This window comes from Alosa pseudoharengus, unplaced genomic scaffold (assembly GCF_046254945.1).
Source record: "Alosa pseudoharengus isolate Yale_2024_CS ecotype anadromous, Long Island Sound unplaced genomic scaffold, YU_APseudo_1.1 YU_APseudo_1.1_scf_137, whole genome shotgun sequence".
NCBI lineage: Eukaryota > Metazoa > Chordata > Actinopteri > Clupeiformes > Clupeidae > Alosa > Alosa pseudoharengus.
Window position 1 is genome coordinate 29,569 of NW_027468606.1, and position 15,432 is coordinate 45,000.

General features: G+C 48.1%; 1 protein-coding gene across 1 annotated transcript in view; it reads left to right on the top strand.

The window, feature by feature from the left end:
• Window positions 1–15,432, top strand: part of LOC143122305 (tyrosine-protein phosphatase non-receptor type 4-like) — a gene marked incomplete at its 3' end in the record, with an annotated part of 46,759 nt that overhangs the window by 918 nt on the left and 30,409 nt on the right.

Consider the following 15,432-nt stretch of genomic DNA (forward strand, 5'->3'; position numbering starts at 1 on the left):
CATGTTGATTAAAAAATATACATATATATATTAATAAACAGTGCCTTTCTGACTCACAGCTATGTTCTATGTCAGTTCTCAAAATGTTGCTCAGGTTCAAACGAATGTTTGCGTTAAATATGTTCAAGGTATCGTTTATGCATGAAGAAACAACGAATAGCAGTCATGATGTTTATTCACGACGGTGTTTGCAGTATTACATTTGTGTTAAATTGGCCATTGTAATATTCAGTGCCTCATATTTGGCGGTGCAGTAGTCGGCTGAATCCCGGGCTGTCTATGTGCAAATTAACATTCCTTTCCTTGGTTGATGTTGGTTAATCAATTCCTCAGCAAACAGCTGGTTTGCACGATAACCTTCATTTAAGGGCTGCTTCTGACTGGATTACGTGCCGATATTGCGTAATTTTTGGGCTAACCACTGAAATGAACCATGGTGAGTTTGGTGACCTAGTCCTAGACTGACTGCATCATTTTCTGCCGGCTTCTGTGCAGTTAGCTTAACTGGGACACTGCCTGATTAACATAACGTTACGGAGTTTGGGTACCTAGTCAGAATTAGTGTTCAACAGTACACCAGCAGTCTCGTTATTTGTTGCAGCAAATTGCAGAATTTCAGAGAACACTGACTCACTGGATGCGTGTCGGCTCATCAACAGTTCCTACATCCTCAATTTGACATATGTCATTGTTAAACACTCATTTTGCCCCCATATCTTACACCACAGCTTTATAAGAAGGTCTATATTTCACAACAATCTGGGAAGTAAAAGCCCACTAGCTATTACTCAACAAGCCCTATAAACCATGGAGTGAGCCTGCCAGAAGAGAAACTAGTGTGTCCTCACTTCAAGGAAAGGCTGGAACACGATCCGCTAAGTTCCTGAAAGAAGCCTCTGGGCTAGGGTGTGGGTCTGGGTGCCTCGGCTAGTTATAGGGGCCTCGGGTAGGGCTCCTGAGTCAAGCTCGGTGTGTGTCGGGGTGTCTTACACTTTTACAAACAGATTGGGTTTCTTTCTTTCCGTCCATGATGCCGGCTGCAGTTATATGTGGTGTGTTGTGTTGTGTTGGGTTGTTATGTTTGACATGGGCATGCAGAAGCAATCAGTTGAGGAGAATTCACCTGTTGCTGCCGTGTCTAGTAAATGGGGGATGGTGAGCGGGTCTGACTCATGTTTTTTGTATTAGAGATGAATGATATGAAGCCTGGAATTCATCTTTATTAAAATGTGTGGAAGATGCCAACTCTGTGAACATTTGGCTTTGTCAAGAGAAATAGTCATTCTTTGCATGCTTGACTCCATCCAGTAGTTAAAGGGAAAAGCAAATAGAGATGATCAGACCAGTCAACCACATGCCTCCCCATCTGAACTGGGCTATCACTCTGAGGCCTGCTTTGTGTTGTGTGACTTGAACGTGGTGCCTATTTTTGGGGGTCTGCAATTTGACCTGGGTTCCCGTTATTGCCCCTCAGCTGTCATAGAGGGAGAAGCCTTCATGTGTACCCCTCTGTGGAGCGGGGGTCAATGAAGTGTCATCTTGGGCTCGGGTCAGCAGCTGTGGTGTCCCTTTACCCATAATGCAGTGGGTAAAAGACAGCTTGAAGCTGTGCTCATGATGCAGAATTCTCTGACTGATAGACTGCTTCTTCAGACGGAATGATTCTAAAGCGTTGGAGCATTCTAAGGCATTCAGAACTCCAGTTTTACCCACTAATTCCAGAGAGTGAGGCACAGCTACTTTGCTGTGTGAAAGTGACGCCCATGCTATGCCAGTTTGGGTTTTGGAGAGTTTATTTATATTTTTCCCCCTGATACTTAAGGTTGCGTCTGTAGCCTCAATCTAATTTTTTATTGTGGCAAAATGCACATACTTAGCAATGCATGGAAGCAATTTGCCTAAATCATGGGTTAAACCCCCCCCCCCAAAAAAACGTGCCGCCAAACGATGAAGTCTTGCTTCCTTGCCTAGCACCCGAGTGGATAAGCGGAATAATGCCTGGCTGTCGCTAAGCTTTTGTCGTCACGTCACTCTTCTACCCTGGCCAATCCCACCCCCACCTTCTCCCGGCAGCCAGCAGGAATTCTCCTCCTGAAGGGACGAATTTCTCCAGTGTGTGTGTGTGTGTGCACGCAGACACAACCTGAGCCGGCTCTGCCCAACCCACCAGCATCACACCCCTGCGCTGCCAATGATGTCATAGCATTCAGAGAGCAGGAGAGGGAGGGGGCAGCACTCTCAAGCTTGCTACCCGGCACCCCTCTTTCCTTTTCTTTCATTCTCGCTCTCCCTCCTCCTTTTTTCTCTCGTCCTTCGCTGTCTCTCTCTCTCTCTCTCTTTATTCAAGAATGAAGCGATGATGACTAAGGAATGGACATTCTTCCCATAGATGCCTGCTTCTCCTGAAGTCAGGTGCAGCGGCATCACGTTATTTTTAGCGCTGCAATGATGGCAGCAAGTCAGGGAAGGTGTGTGTGTGTGTGTGTGTGTGTGTGTGAGATGGCAAGCAAGATGAATAAATACCACAAGAGAAGATTGGTAGTAATCAAATGCAGCCGGTGAGGTGCAGCAAAAGCATAGTGGTGACGTGTTTACCGTGTGTGTGCGCGTGTGTGTGCGCGTGTGCATGCTGAGACAGAGCTCCAATGATTCTCCAGAGATCCCCCTGACACCCCCCCCCCCCCACCAACACCCCACCCTGAGACAACCATCCAGCCAGGTCCTATGAATGAAGCTGGGGCCGGTCTCCAGAGCATTAAAGAAAAAGCTAAGCCAAGATGCGCGCGCACACATACACACACACACACACACACACACTCTCGCAAACACACTTGCTCTCACCCTCGCACCATTCCTCAAGCTGTCAGCTCTCCACCGTGAGAAGATTTGCTGCCGATTCATCTCGCAGGCGAGCATATTTCTGAACAGACTCGCTGCTGCTCGCGTGGAGGTGTCTGGGGGGGGGGGGGGGTTTATTTTACCGAGAGGGACACACACACACACACACACACACACAGAAAATACAGTACCACCTAGAGAAGACGAGTTCTTGAAGAGCTGTGAGAGAAGATGAGGCTGTTTTTTCCACCGCTCCCTCTATGTGTGTGTGTGTGTGTGTGTGTTTTGAGGGGGTGGTGTTTGTGGGCCTGCGCTCTCGAGGAGGTATTTTCGTGTCTGTTGTGAACGGCAACTGTTGGCTCAGCAACAGCCTGGTGTTGCTATGATGGGGGTGGGCTGGGGAATTGGTGTGTGCATGTGTGGAACATGTGTGGTGGTGTTGTGTTTAGAAGCCGGAAGGGATGATTCATTTTAAAGGCAGCTCTGATCTGTGATTGTGCAAGGTGTGTGTATGTATTTGTCTTTCAAGAGTAGTGGTTGGAGCAGGATAATGTCAGGGGGGGGATTAGTGTGTGTGTGTGTGTGTATGACATGTTGTGTTTGCTTGTCAGTTCATGTGACACACTCATCCGGTGTGTTGGATGAGTGTGTTGGAAGTACCTCCTTCACTGTGACTGTTTTGTATGTTGTATTGTGCGTTTGTGGAATCCTTTGTTCCTGTTGGTTTCCTCCGCATAGTGTTCTGGTTGTTGCTCTTTCAGTGGGTCCTGCATGTGTATTAGGGTTCCAACTAACGATTATTTTCATAGTTGATAATAAGTTGATTATTTTCTCAATTAACCGTTTTTTGGATAATCTTTCATTTGATTGAGAAAATGGCTTGTTCTGCTCACATTTCAGTGTATTTAGTTTACTGTCGTAAAGAAATAAGAGAAGCTGAAATGAGCAGCAATTAGAGAATTTTGAGGTATTTTCCTTTAAAAATGACACTAATCTATTACCAAAATAGTTGACAATTAGCTTGATAGCTGACAACTAATGGATTAATTGTTGCAGACCTAATGTGTGTGTCATTCGGTTGTGCTTGTGTCGTGGTTGGTCCCTCCGTCCAGTATGTTGCGGCCTTTTCTGTATCGTGTGCGTGCGTGCAGCATTTTAGCATTGTTAGCGTCTTTATCTTTAGCATTGTTGCTGTGTGTAAGATGGTGTGTTTGCTTTGTGTTGGTGTCTGTCTTTGTTTGTATCTATTTATTAGATTAGATTAGATTCAACTTTATTGTCATTGTGCAGAATACAAGTACAAAGCCAACGAAATGCAGTAAAATTTAGTAAAAATAACAAAGTTATCTGTATGTGGTTGGGTCCATCTACGTGTGTGTGTCCGTCGATCTATATGGTGGGTGTGTGTGTGCTCCAGCTATGCCCATCCTTCCTCAGGTGAGTCTCACCTGCAGCTTGGCCCAGAGCTCTGTGTCGTCATCATAACTCCTCAACAGCCACACACACACACACACACACACACACCAGTACAGTGGAGGGGGGGATTTGCGCTCACTGGGGCATAGGCACTCATAAAGGGATTTGTCATCGTCAACCTCCAGCGGATTACCGTATCAGGTAGCGTACATAATACCGCCATACTGTTCTGAATTCACCTCAACGTGGTAAAGTGAGCACTCAATCTGATTAGGCTAAGCTCTATGATATTTTGATTATTTATTATTGTTTAAGCTTTCGAACGTGGGCGAGCAAATGTGTGGTGATGTAGCTTACAGGGAGGTGTGTCCAGTGGTTCTCCGTACTCCGACCATAGACTGTGTTTTTGCGTATCCCTCGATCCTTATAGCTTAAAGTGTCACTAGCGATAGTGACCCAGACATTCCTGAAACAACCTCTTAAGGTGACTCCAAGCCCCTCTGGTTTTAATTAGACCAGTGTAACTTTGGGGCACCTGATTATTGTGACCCACTTTCTGTGACCTTGACCTTGTTTTGTGTCAAGGTCACATGGCCATATTTCCACAGGCTCGTGCTTTCTTCCTCTGACCGGTCAGTGCTCTAGTTGGGCTGTGTGTCCGATGCAGATTGAGGAAATCAGTGTCTCTGAGCAAGTGACCACAAGTTCCTTATGTCTGATGACGGACACTCATGTGGCTCCAGAGATATCCGAACCCTGTGTGTGTGCTGTGTGTGTGTGTGTGTGTGTTCTGGTGTGTGTGTGTGTGTGTGTGGGGGTGGGGGGGGGGGGGGTAGGGGAAGTAGCAACTTTGGGCTTAGAGGAAGATGGACTCAAGAGTTTCCCAGATCTCAGCCTCGTTCTGGCTCAGCTGTGGCCCAGATCTGGTGCGATTCTGGCTTCCTGTGTGACTCGTTCCGCTGATTCTCGTCCATCCTGTGGTGGTGTCTCGTCTGGTCATGACAGCCTCACCACACGAAGGCTGACCACAGCACAGACTGGTTCTTGTCAGAGATAATGATCAATTGCTTGTCAGAAGTGATGACCGCTTGACCCTGATGCAGGTGCTCGGAAACAGAGGTGAGGAAGTGCCTGGATTGCGGCCCAGCGCAACAGAAACGTTCACACCTGGTTGTCTTGACAACTTTGAGTGTGTCTGACAAAGGGAGGTCTTTACCCACCGCCGAAGATGGTTTGTGTAAACTGGGTTCCCCCTGAAAGGTTGTTCTCACATGACATGTCACTCACATGTGAGATGCCTGTGTGTGTGTGTGTGTGTGTGTGTGTGTGTGTGTTTGTGTGCGCGCATCCACTTGTAGACTAGACCAACATGAGTTTGTCAAGCATGATGTATTTAAAATGTCTTAAATATGGTGAACAAAATCGGCACACACTTTAACCTAAATATTATTTAATGCAACATGATCCTAGCAAATGGCATTCTATTGCAAACATGTAATGCTAATACTATATTTGCGTGGTGTGTACAGCGTTAAATCTCAGTGACAGTTCTGTTCAGTGTCACACTATGCCGTACCTCACACCTGAAGTGTTTTCACCTGATCTGTAAAACATACGCAGAGCGTTCCCTTATCCTGTGCCCAGTCCTAGCAGGCAGCCTCAAACTGGGGCTTCCACAGCACGGGGTGCCCGGGTATCTGATTTTGTGTGTGTGTGTGTCTGTGTCTGTGTGTGCGTGTGTCTGTGCGTACGGGTCCTGGGCAGTCAGCCCCAAGAATTTTTGTCGGCTGTCTTGCAGTGTGTGAGAAGTCGAAAGTTACAGTGTAAGCACAGCAAACGTATTGGAATGAAACATGCAGTGATGGTGTGAGTGACCATATCACATGCTACTGAAATAAAAATGCACACAGTCTGCCCGGCTTACCCTAACCTGACCTAAGCTAAGCTCCATGTACACCACAGCAGGGCGTCCCAGGGGCTCAGATGACCACACGAGGACCAATCTGCTAAGGCACATTATTGCATTTTCGTTAGTGCCTGTTGCCCGTACAATTCATGGCATTTTTCAGAGTCCCTATAATGGAGCGTTTGGGTTTGTTAAGTCGGGTGAGGAGGAGGAGCAGGCGGCGATGTGAGGACAAGTTTGCAGAACACAGCACTGGGCGGGTGAACAGATCAGGCCTGAGCAGAGAGGGAGGAAAAAGAGGAGAAGGAGAGAGAGAGAGAGAGGGAGCCAGAGACAAAGGGAGAGAGGGGAGGAAGGAAAGAGAGCATGAGATGGAGTGTGAAGTTAAGAAAGGGGTTGGAGGGCGGCATTTGGGTCCAAGTGCCCACAGGTTTGGAGTCTGACTCTGGTCATTTTCCTATCCCACCCCATCTCTCTCCCCCACTTCCTGTCAGCCTTGTCACTGTCCTATACAATAAAGGCAACAAGCCCAGCAGATATCCAAAACAAGAAGAGGGAGAGAGGGGGGATGCAGATGCAGAGAGAGGGGTTTTGAAAAGGGGCGAGCGGGAGGGAATGGTCAGAGCCGTGGAAGGCCGAAAGCCATGACTTGCAGGAAGAGCGGCCATGAGAATGAGCCAGGACTGATGCATTGTGGGAAGGCAGGCTGCTCCGCTCCGCCTACTCTCTTCTCCCCTGCTGAGGCATGGGCTGCCTGCACACACCAGAACACGCGCGCGCGCGCACACACACCCACACCCCCCAGAACGCGCACGCACACACACACGCACACGCACGCACACACACACACACACACCAGAACGCACGCACACACACACACCAGAACGCACACACACACACACACACACACACACACACACACACACACACACACACACACACACACCAGAACACCAGAACACACACACACACCAGAACGCACACACCAGAACGCACACACACACACACACACACCAGAACACACACACGCACACACACACACACACCAGAACACACACACACACACACACACACACAAGAACACACACAAGAACACACACCAGAACACACACACACACACACCAGAACACACGCGCACACACACACACACACACACACACCAGAACACACACAAGAACACACACACACACACACACCAGAACACACCACAACACACACACACACACACACACACACCCACAACACACAACACACACACACACACCACAACACACGCGCACACACACACACACACACACACACACCAGAACACACACACACACCAGAACACACACACACACACACCAGAACACACACACACACACACACACCAGAACACACACACACACACCAGAACACACACACACATACACACACACCAGAACACACACACACACACACACACACACCAGAACACACACACACACACACACACCAGAACACACACACACACACCAGAACACACACACACATACACACACACCAGAACACACACACACACACACACACACACCAGAACACACACACACACACACACACACACCAGAACACACACACACACACACACCAGAACACACACACACACCAGAACACACACACACCAGAACACACACACCAGAACACACACACACACACCAGAACACACACCGGACACCAGAACACACACACACACACCAGAACACACACACACACACACACACACACCAGAACACACACACACACACACACACCAGAACACACACACACACACACCAGAACACACACACACACACACACCAGAACACACACACACACACACACACACACCAGAACACACACACACACACCAGAACACACACACACACACACACACACACCAGAACACACACACACACACCAGAACACACACACACACACACACACACCAGAACACACACACACACACACACACACACCAGAACACACACACCCACACACACACACACCAGAACACCCACACCCACACACACCAGAACACACACACACACACCAGAACACACACACACACACACACCAGAACACACACACACACACACACACACACACACACACACCAGAACACACACACACACACACACCAGAACACACACACACACACACACACACACACACACACACACCAGAACACACACACACACACACACACACACACCAGAACGCACGCGCACAGCACACACACACCACAATATACACACACACTAACTTGAACACTCACACAGCACACAGTACCTGCTAAATTCTCAGTGCTGACAACATGCAACGCCACACAACACCACACACACTCTACAGCACAACACACACCGTAACAATGACCCAACACAACCACAGCAGCCAGATTCTCTGCTCTCGCAAAACACAGCACCATAAAACAACACAATGCATCAACATTCGCAGCACAATATAACAGCAATATTAGGCAAGGCAACATATCATAGCACAGCCGCAGCCAGATTCTCATCATAGGTTTTGTTGAGCGGGCATCCTGACATAATTCTATGACTCCGGCACAGAGGCAAGATTCTAATCACCGATGTCACTCAGCAATTACCACAACACAGTGTCACAACGCTACGCTATGCTCAAGCCGTATTCAGCTCTGCTCACAATGCCGTGCAAAGCGGCACCACAAAATAACCAGCCAGAGTTGTCATCACAGAGATCCAGTACTGCTTTGGCAAAACAGTACAGCACAGCACCAAAATATAACCACAGAGGCCAGATGCTCATGAAAAATGCCCTCCGAATATCTCCAAAATTGTTTCAGTAAAAGCATAACACAAGGAAAGTTTATTTAGTGCATGTCATACACAGGGGTAATTCAATGTGCTTTATGCACAAAAGCAAGGAATAATAGTAAGTAAAAGCATAAAAGAGCAGTGGTTAATATAATTGTTTAAAAAGTAAAGTTTATAAAATAGAATAATTAAAGTACATAAAAGGCACAAAGTAGAATGACTAAGATACATTAAAAGTCAGAGTGCACCTCATTAGCAGGAAGTGCTTTTGATCAGTTAGGAGAAAACATCTGAAAACAGTTTTGTTTTAAATCAAGATACGAAATAGGCAAAAATGGCTGAAGGTGGTTCCAGAGCTGAACCGCAAAGCAGCTAAAAGCTGTTTCACCATATTTACCAACACGTACTTGTGACCTGAGAGGTCTGACCTGCTGAAGCATATCTGATCTATAAGCAAAGCATGCCACACTAGAGCTAGACCTCAGCAGCCACATGCCCATTGTGAAGTCCACTGAACTTCTCCAAAACTGCTTAGCGAAACGTTGCACAATGCCATAGCACAACCACAGAGGCCAGATTCTCACGTTTAGTCACCCAGCAGTCAGAGCACAACACACAGACAGAATGGAACACCACACACACACACACCCAATAGACGCAATGGAACACCACACACACACACACACACTCAGCACTGAATAGACACACTGCAACCAAGACTACACGGCTCCTTAACACAAGCGATTCTCATGTAAATGTAAATCAGGTTTATAGGCCAAGTATACTTGCACATGCAAGGAATTTGGTGTCTGCATTTATCCCATCTGTGAATTAGTGAACACACAGAGCACACAGTGAGGTGAAGCACACACTAACCCAGAGCAGTGAGCTGCCTGGCTACAGCGGTGCTCGGGGAGCAGTGAGGGGTTAGGTGCCTTGCTCAAGGGCACTTCAACTGTGGATGTAGGCAGTGCTCAACCACCTCCCCCGCCCACATTTTTCCTACTGGTCTGGGATTGAACCGGCAACCTTCAAGCCTGAAACCCTAACCAGTAGGCCTGCCCCCCCCCCATCATAGATGTAGTAACTCTGTACTGCATGAATAGCCTTTGAGTCTATGTTGTATGTATTGATGATGCAGTACAGGTGCAATTCCGAGTTCTCACTGTTAAGCATGTGATTTATAATGGATATTTGTATAACTGCCCCCAGAGAGATGTCCTTTATTACTCTAGTTAGAGGGGTTTCATAGATGGCTCGCTTGAAAATGGTTTAGGTCTGGATCAGGCACAAGATCTGCTCCCAACTTGGGATGGGTCGGAGCCCGACTTGGCCTGGTTCAGAGTCAGGGTCTGAGTCAGACTTGTTGCTGAGTAAGCAGCTTTCGGGAACAGGACGGCATCTGTTTGCTCAGAGGCACCGTAGCGTTCTGTTCAGCCAGAGTAAACTAGCATGACCCTGTCTTGGCTCTGCTTCTGCTGGGCATGACCCCAAGCCTCTGAAAGTGAACCAGCTTAGGGCTGCAGCTATTAATCAATGAATCTATTAGTTGTCAACTATAATATTAAGTGCCAGCTATTTTGACAATTGTTAATCGCTTTGTGTCAATTTCTAAGAAAAGCTCCTCAAAATTCTCTGATTTTACCTTCTTAAACTTCTTCTGTTTTACTTTGACCCATAGTCCTGTTGTTCAAGCTCATCACATGCAGCCCATAGGAAAAAGAATGAGACAATTTGGGACAACATAGGCCAAGTTATGGACAGGCAGCTTAAAGCAGTAGTACACTTTAGCCTTCTATGACGGTTATCTAAATGACTAATTTGATTTCCTGTTTAACAGAGAAAATAACTGACAAAGTAATGTTTAGTTTTAACCTTAAATCAGTGTGCCTCTGCTGCTGGTCTCAACCCTGTGCTCCTCACAGTAAACCCTGTTGCTGGTCTCAACCCTGTGCTCCTCACAGTAAACCCTGTTGCTGGTCTCAACCCTGTGCCCTTCACAGTAAACTTGCGTGATCAGTGCTGGTGTCGGCCATTAAACCTGGTCCTGGTCTCATCCTTGTGTCTTTGTAGTACTGTGTAGTACTCCAGACCTTCTGGCTGTCCCAACCTTGTTTCCCTGTGATATAGAGGCTGCGCCTGGGGTCGACCCATCCATGTCCCATGGAGCACCTGGTGTGCTTGGCTGGACAGCTGAGAGATGGACACAGTCCTCGGTGGGTGTGGGTGTCTGGGGGGCTTGCGGTCGCATGGTGTTGTTGGCCTGCTGCAGGGCCATAGGCATGGAGGGGCATTGAGCCGGTCATAATTGGAACCTTCTCGTCTCGGCCGAGGCCTGCAGAATGACTCTACCTGAATCAAAGGAAGGTTTCTGTCAGGCCACAGAGGTGGTGAACACACACACACACACACACACACACACACACACACACACACACACACACACAAACACACACACACACACACATAAATGTTTATGCACACGCTTATGCAACAGCCTGTGATTGAGCTAAACAGCAACACTGTTTTCTGTCTCTTTACCCCCCATCCCCCCCACCCCCGTCTCTCACATACAATCTTTTTCTTCTCTTCACTTTCATGTTTTGCTTTGACTTTATGAAACGGTGCCTTGATGTCTTTTAGTTTTTATTTGGAATACAGTAAAAGTGTAGTTTATTAGACCGCAGAGGACTCTAAATATAGCCCTGCTGGCATTCACACGTAGCCGAGTCGTGAATTTGTTGGCCTTGGGCTACTGATAGCAGCATTGACTGAGCAGCATAACCTGAAGTCTGGATCTCATGTGGCAGTTGTGACTCCAGAGTGAAGAAGCTGTTTTTCTTGTTAGACTGTGTGTGTGTGTGTGTGTGTGGGTGAGTTTTGATGGCACTGCCGATGGCGATGAGCTTCTGTCTGGCAGGCAGCGCGTGTGTCTCATTGGCCAAACGTTTGTTCCGTGCGCCTGCGAGAGCGCATCGGGCCTGGAAATGTCTTGTTCTCAACTCTGGATGTTTTTCCTCTGGAAGAGCCGACCCCTGGGAAGCAGAGGGGAGAGAAACTTCTGGGCCGAGCCCAATGCATGTTGTCCCGAGGAATGTAGGAGTTGTAAATCTTTCTGTCCCTCTCTCTCCCTCTGCCTCTCTTGCCTACCCACCCTTTCTCTCTCTCTCATTCTCTCTCTCTCTCTCTCTGTCTCTCTCTCTCTCTCTCTCTCTCTCTCTCTCTCTCTCTGTCTTTCTATCTCTCTCTCTCTCTCTCTCTCTCTGTCTTTCTATCTCTCCCCGGCCTGTCTTCTCAGGGTATTTGTGATCTTCCACTGTTTTTTTTTTGTGTGTGTGTGTGCGCTCTCTCCTGGAGCCGTGTGGATCCCAAATAACCCCCTAAATAAAAGCCAAACACACACATCCAGCACAGTCCTGCCCTGTCCCATGGCAGAAGGCCATTTGCAGGGCTCGCTCACAGAGGAGCTTGTAGCAGTATTAAATAGGGACGGGTGTGTGTGTGGTGGTGGGGGGAGGTTGGTGGCTGTCGTCAGTTGTCTCACTGACCCCTGTCAGTAGGTCATGGGGTCTCTCTCTTTCTCTCTCTCTCTCTCGCTCCCCCCCCCCCCCCTCCCCCCATAGTCCATGTGTGCTCAGGGAGAGTCACCAGCTGTTTCTTCAAACAGCCATTCTGGAGTGTGACCCCTTTACAGGGTCCCCTTTTGGGGACATTGTTGGCACTATCTTGCGGTGAAGGGTTTCCTTACATTTTTTGCAGGGTGCAGACTGACACCAACCATATGGTAAAATGCTGTGTTTTATATTGCGCTTTCCACTCCTTCTGTGCACTCAAAGCGCTTTACAATTTCATTCTTCACATTCTCTCACACACACACACACACACACACACACACACACACACCAATGGCAGAGGCTGCCATGCAAGGCACTAACCTGCACACCAGGAGCAGTTTGGGGTTCAGTGTCTTGCTCAAAGACACCTCGAGCCGGCAGCCTTGCGGTTGCTGGACGCCGCCCCCATACACCTACACAGTGCATAGTCAGAGCGGTCAGCAGTCAGACAGATGTGTTTATAACATTTTTATATCAAGGACAGCAGTGCTGTTAGTCAAGGTCTCCTCTGCATTGCAACCTGAATGTTATACCCCATTCTGTTGCAATGAATACTTGTACATGAAGAGGCACTGGTACATGAAGAGGCACTGGTTCCGGGGATAGGACCGGTTGCAAGACCTCCCGCAGATTAGAACCGTGGACTTTGATCAGTCCTGCGGAAGATGAGCAGAGACTTCCTTCGTACAGTCCTAGTGGGGCCATATCAGAGCGTGTCAACTTCGATTGGTCACTGATTCGTCTTTTGCGTGTACACACACACACACACACACACACACACTTGTACTTATGTGGCACTGCAAAATATTCCAGACCGTGTGTGTGTTCTTTAACGAGTGGCCTGGATGCGAGTGGAGAAGTAAGCTCATCTGACAGGCCGCTGCACTGGGACATCTCTTGGCAAAGGTCAGCGAAGGGACTGTGTGTGTGTGTGTGGCAAGGGTATAAGGCCTGATCCCCATGACCTTTTCACATGCTGTGTGTGTGTGTGTGTCCATACACACAAGTCCACAGACCCATAGCGAAATCGTGTTATGTATCTGGTGTTATTAAACATGAAAACGGAGAGCAGAAGAGAAAACTCCCCCTGGGCAGCCAGAAGTGATGTCAGCAGCTGGCTGCGGTTTCACCAGAGGGAAGCGGGCATCTCTGGTTAGAGCACCACACACACACACACACACACACACACACACTGCTCCAGCCTCTATGGTGGTGAGGGCAACACACACACACACACACGCCAGCTGAGAGAGCAGGGGCAGCAGAGTGCTGCTAGTGCTGGGAAGAGTGTGTGTGTGGGGGGGCACCCTGGCACCCCATCCCAGTCTGTATATCTGTAGCTCTCTCTCTCTCTCTCTCTCTCTCTCTCTCTCTCTCTCTCTCTCTCTCTCTCTCTCTCTCTCTCTCTCTCTCTCTCTCTCTCTCTCTCTCTCTCTCTCTCTCTCTCTCTCTCTCTCTCTCTCTCTCTCTCTCTCTCTCTCTCTCTCTCTCTCCTCTCTCTCTCTCTCTCTCTCTCTCTCTCTCTCTCTCCTATATTTTTTTCTGTTTCTCCATCCCTTCCTCAACTTCATTCTTTCTCTTTTGTCCCTCCTCTCTCTCACTCTCTCTTTCTTTGTCTCTCCCTCTATCTTTTTTCTCTCCCTCTCATTCTGTCTCAATCCATTCTTCTCTCTCTTGCTCTGGTTCTGACTGTATCCCTCCTTCTCTCTCTCTCCATGTCTGTCCTGTATCCATTCTTCCCTCTCTCTCTCTCTGTCTGTCCTGTATTCTCTCTCTCTCTCTCTCTCTCTCTCGTGCGTTTGAATGACTGGCCTGGGCAGCACTGGCACTGAATACAAATCTGCATAATGGCCCCACTGTTCTCAGCCCAGCGGGGAATAAAGAGAGAGAGGGAGGGAGAAAGAGAGAGAGAGAGGGAGGGAGAAAGAGAGAGAGGGAGGGAGAAAGAGAGCGATAGACAGAGACACCCTGGCGGAGGGGTGTGATGGGGTTGGTGTGTGTGTGTGTGTGTGTGTGGAGGGGTGGCAACAGAGGGGCCTCTCTTGTGGGGCATGGATGGTGTCGTGTCATGTCCGGCTGAGTGAAGAGAGCTCAGTGCTACTCGCCCGAGCAAATGGACTCCTGACTTGTGTCTGTATGTGTGTGTGTGTGTGTGTGTGTGTCACTGTGAGAGATAGAGAGACTCTCTGACTTAATGAAGCTCAGGGGATTTGTAAGAGTTTGAATAATGCATTGAGGATGTGGCTGCTGTGTGTGGGGCGATTTTGTTTTCTCTTCTTTAAAAAAAAAAAAAAAAAGTGAGAAGTAGAAATTGATGATTGACATTTCCGCCATCATTTGACTTCCTGGAAAGTGCTCTGAGCCTGAACCAATGACAAACCAAAGAAGTGCAATAACTGACAGAGGTGTTACAGATGGAAAGATTGTCTGTCTGTCTGTCTGATTGTCTCTGTCTGTCTGTCTGTCTGTCTGTCTGTCTGTCTGTCTGTCTGTCTGTCTGTCTGTCGTGGTTGTATGTTCCACTCCATGGGTGGGGATTTTTTTCCCCCTTTGACTGTGTGTGTGTGTGTTATTGTCTCACAGTAGCTTCAGTCCAGGTTATTCTGTAAGCTGTACACCGGTTCACTCATTGTCTCAGAGACACAAAGCCTGGCAGGTCTCTTTACATATCGCTACAAAGTGGTCGCTTTTCCAGCGCTCTCCACGATGACGCACACTGATACACACACACACACACACACTAGCACAAAAACACACATACCCTTCCTCATGCTTTTCCAGTGCTCCACACACACCCACACACCCTCCTTTGTCCTTTTCAACAAGGCCAGAAAACACACCTACAGTACACAGACAAGTGCATCAG